The sequence below is a fragment of the Neltuma alba genome, unplaced genomic scaffold (assembly GCF_004799145.2).
Source record: "Neltuma alba isolate B1F8T4 unplaced genomic scaffold, ASM479914v2 tig00011777_pilon, whole genome shotgun sequence".
Lineage (NCBI taxonomy): Eukaryota > Viridiplantae > Streptophyta > Magnoliopsida > Fabales > Fabaceae > Neltuma > Neltuma alba.
In genome coordinates, this window is record NW_021636400.1 from 277143 (window position 1) to 281426 (window position 4284).

At 32.9% G+C, this 4284-nt stretch overlaps 1 long non-coding RNA gene across 1 annotated transcript; it reads left to right on the forward strand.

Annotated features, from left to right (window-relative positions):
* Window positions 1–856: 856 nt before the first annotated feature.
* LOC114717803 (uncharacterized) lies at window positions 857–4069 on the forward strand. The gene is made up of 3 exons (XR_003737750.1): window positions 857–990; window positions 3546–3660; window positions 3789–4069. It is a non-coding gene; the product is annotated as an uncharacterized LOC114717803 (long non-coding RNA).
* Window positions 4070–4284: the final 215 nt, after the last annotated feature.

A 4284-nucleotide genomic window follows, 5' to 3' on the forward strand; every position in this document is an offset into this window, starting at 1 on the left:
CTTGCACAATAAACATTCATAATTTTATATTTATCTTTCTTGGTGTAAAATTTTCTCCATCTCTTCCCTAATGTTATTTTGTGTTGGTGTTGCCCTTAAAAATATGCATAAAATTTTTTCAGAAGATAACAAAAAAAAAAGAAGTGAAATAGTAAAATGCCAATTTGAGGGGTAATAATCCGTAACACCAAAAGGGCAAAAAAAAAAAATCATAAATTGACATTTTGAAATTAAAACGAAATGACATAAAATATCCCTTCTTTGAAAAAGATAAAGTTCCCAAACTCGTTACTGACGACCCCACTAGCGGACATTGACTAGTGCCAAAAGCCCCGCACTCGAGCTTTGGCATCGAGACCGGCTACTGGCGGGAGTTTTTTCCCCCTAAAAGAACTGGTTCCTAAAATGATAGCAAATTGGTGACAGATAAATTTGCCATTAGAATTTCTAAAGCGGCCCACAAAGTTTCAAGAGCCCATTATTTTTCTTGTATTGAATGTAATCTCTAATTAAAGTTTTGAAGCGGTGCACATAGTTTTGAAAGCTCATTGTTTCTCTTGTATTAATCCTAATCTCTTATCAAATTTTTGAAGCGGCGCACACGGTTTTGACAACCTATTATTTCCTTTATCATAAATCTTTTTTGATAAGGCTTCTAGAATACGTGGTTTTAATATGTTATTGTTTCCGGCCTATTGTTTTCCTTATGTTAAACATAATCTCTATCAAATTTTTAAAATGCACACGGTTCTAACAATCCATTGTTTTCTGTGCCCTAAATCTTATCTACCAGTTATATAATGCCATCAACCTCGATGTGTTGGGGCACAAAATTGTAAACAAATCTTTATCAATTTTTATTTTCTCTAGTCTTTGCGAACCAATTACGAATGAAATCCAATGCAGGTGAAGATGAAGGAGATGATGTCAGTACTACAACTACAAAGGATTTGCCGTCTCAGAGAAATCAAATCAACAACATACCAAAAGGTACTAAATTTTTGTAAACTTATTTGCTTGGCTATCTGATATACTAATCCATTCAAACAGTGAGTTTTTGCTTTTCACTCCTTACAAAACTATTTGGATCATTGGTAAGTCCTGCAAAAAAGTGGCAATATTCTTTAATGTATCAGAATAGTGTTTTACCTCTTATTGTAAATCTGTTCTTATTAGCCATTACTGTAAAGGTCTAATATTTTTGAAAGGGATCGTAACAGATAAATTACAAATAGCAAAAAACACATTACAAATTCCTTTGTTTCAGGTTTAAGGAAGAGAAGATAATGCCCCATTCTTAACTGGGTCAATATCAGTGAGTTCCTCATCTTCAAACTCATCATGCCTGCTTCTATACAGTAAAAAAAGGCACGTGTGCTATATGCAGTGCTTCCAGCACTTGGGTTTACCATGTTCAGTGCAGCATGTTGGATTCATTTCCCTGTTCAGAAACTCATCCACAGCATGTTGGATAATAATGCGGAAACTATGTTTGGTCGCTTTCCTTGCAGGATGGAATGGGACTCGCCACAAAGGGAACAATGAAGATGAACTATGTTGCTTGTTCTGGTTGGAAATGGACATTGTCACATATTTTCTTGTACTATGCAATGTTAGATATGTAAAGCTCTTTGTAAATAAATGCAACAGAAAGGCTAAAGAAATTGTCTTTCATAGAGCCCAACTTTCTCTTTCATAATAGTTCTTTTTGTACTATAAACATTCATAGATTTTGATATAGCTTGTTTGGGGGAAAATTTTGTTCATTTCTTTCCTAATGTTATTTTGGGTTGTTGTCTTCATGAATGAATATGAATAAGAGCCACTAGGTTACAAGGCTATTGGCAATATGAATAAGGTTTTTAGTTCACAATAAAGAAGATGAGTGCATGTAACTAGTTAATCTATGGTACATGTATCCATGCATATATATTGCTTTAATTTGAATTATTCGATTATTTTTTCATGGTCAATAATATAAGTGGCATACAATTAAAAGTAAGAGATATCTAATATGTAGTAAATTGGTGACAGATAAGTTTGTCATTGGAATTTCTAAGGGTGTTTACATGTCGGTCCTATCCTAGTGAGCAAGGACAGGACAAGGTTTTTGTCCCGTGTCCTGTTTTATCCTGATTCTATCCTGGTCCCATCAGGACCGGGATGAAACCGAGACATCCCGCTTCCCTTTTTTTAAAAAAAATTTATAATTTTTTATATGCATTTTTTATGTTATAATGTTTATTTTTTATTGGGCTTCTAAAAATAGAAACATTATAAGAAAATATTATACAGAAAGCTCAATTATATAGTATAAAAAAGGTGTAAAAACAATACTTAAAAAAAACCATAAAAGAAACACTATATGATGACTTTATGAATTATTTTATTGAGGAAGAAGATTTTGTTAAAATAATACTACAACTTAAGAGCTAAAAATCACTATAAAAATAGTAATTGTTATGAATATGTAAATCAAATAATCTAATAATAATTATTAATAAATAATTTTTAAAAGAAAAAAATCCGGTACAGTACGACCCTGTCCCCTGTCTTGTCCCAAAAAATTTTTGTCCCGTCATGAAATTTTTTTTTGTCCCATACCCTCTAAAACTCATCATTACCAAGATAGGATGATCGGAACAGGACAAATTGAATATCCTTATGAATTTCTAAAGCAGCCCACAAAGTTTCAATAGCCCATTATTTTTTCTGGTAAGAAAAAAAAACAGCACATTATTTTTCTTGTATTAAATATAATCTCTTATTAAAGTTTTGAAGCAGTGCACATAATTTTGAAAGCTTATTGTTTCTCTTATGTCAAACCTAATCTCTTATCAAATTTTTGTGGCGCACACGGTTTTGACAACCTATTATTTCCTATTTTCTTTTACCATAAATCTTATCTAATAAGGCTTGTAGAATACACAGTTTTAATAGCTCTCTTTTTCTTTTTCTTTTTTCAGCCCATTGTTTTCCTTATGTTAAAAATGGTCTCTATCAAATTTCTAAAGTGCACATAGTTTGAGCAGCCCATTGTTTTCTATGCCTCAAATTTTATCCACCAGCTATATAACGTCATTAACCTCAACGTGTTGGGGCACAAAATTGTAAACAAATCTTTATCAATTTTTATTTTCTCTAGTCTTTGCCAACTAATTACGAATGAAATCCAATACAGGTGAAGATGAAGGAGATGATGTCAGTACTACAACTAGAAAGGATTTGCCTTCTCAGAGAAATCAAGTCAACAACATACCAAAAGGTACTAAATTTTTGTAAACTCATTTGCTTGGCTATCTGATATACTAATCCATTCAAATAGTGTGAATTTTTGCTTTTTCACTCCTCACAAAACTATATGGATCATCGGTAAGTCATGCTAGAAAGTGGCAAAAATCTTTAATGTATCAGAATACTGTTTTACCTCTTATTGTAAATCTGCTCTTATTGGCCATTACCGGAAGGGTCTAATAGTTTTGAAAAGGATCATGACAGGTACATTACGCACAGCAACAAACACATTACAAATTCCTTTGTTTCAGGATTAAGGAAGAGAGGATAATACCCCATTTCTAACTGGCTCAATGTCAGTGAGTTCCTCATCCTCAAACTCATCATGCCTGCTTCTGTACAGTTGAAAAGTCACGTGTGCTATATGTAGTACTACCAGCACCTGGGTTTATCATGTTCAGTACAGCACGTTGGATTCATTTCCCTGTTCAGAAACTTATCTACAGCATGTTGGATAATAATGCGAAAGCTATGTTTGGTGACTTTCCTTGTAGGATGCAATCGGACTCATAGATTATTGTCCTATCTTCTTCTTCTTGAAGTGGTCATATACGATCAATGGAATTCGCCGCAAAGGGAATAATGAAGATGAACTATATAGCTTTTCTGGTTGCAAACGGACACTGTCACCTGTTTCCTTGAACTATGCAATGTTAAATATGTAAAGGTCTTTGTGAATAAATGCAACAGAAAGGCTAAAAGAAATTGTTTGTCATGTAGCCCAACCTTCTCTTTTATAATAGTTCCTTCTGTACTATACACATGCATAATTTTCTGATATGGCTTGTTTGGGGGGAAATTTTTCTTCATTTCTTTCCTAATGTTATTTTGTGTTGTTGCCTTCATGAATGAATATGGATAAGATTTTTTTTATTTAAATAATTTTGAAGCGGCGCACACAATTTTGGTAACCCATTGTTTTCCTTATGTTAAAACTAATCTCTTGTCAAATATTTGAAGTGGCGCACACCATTTTGATAATCCATCATT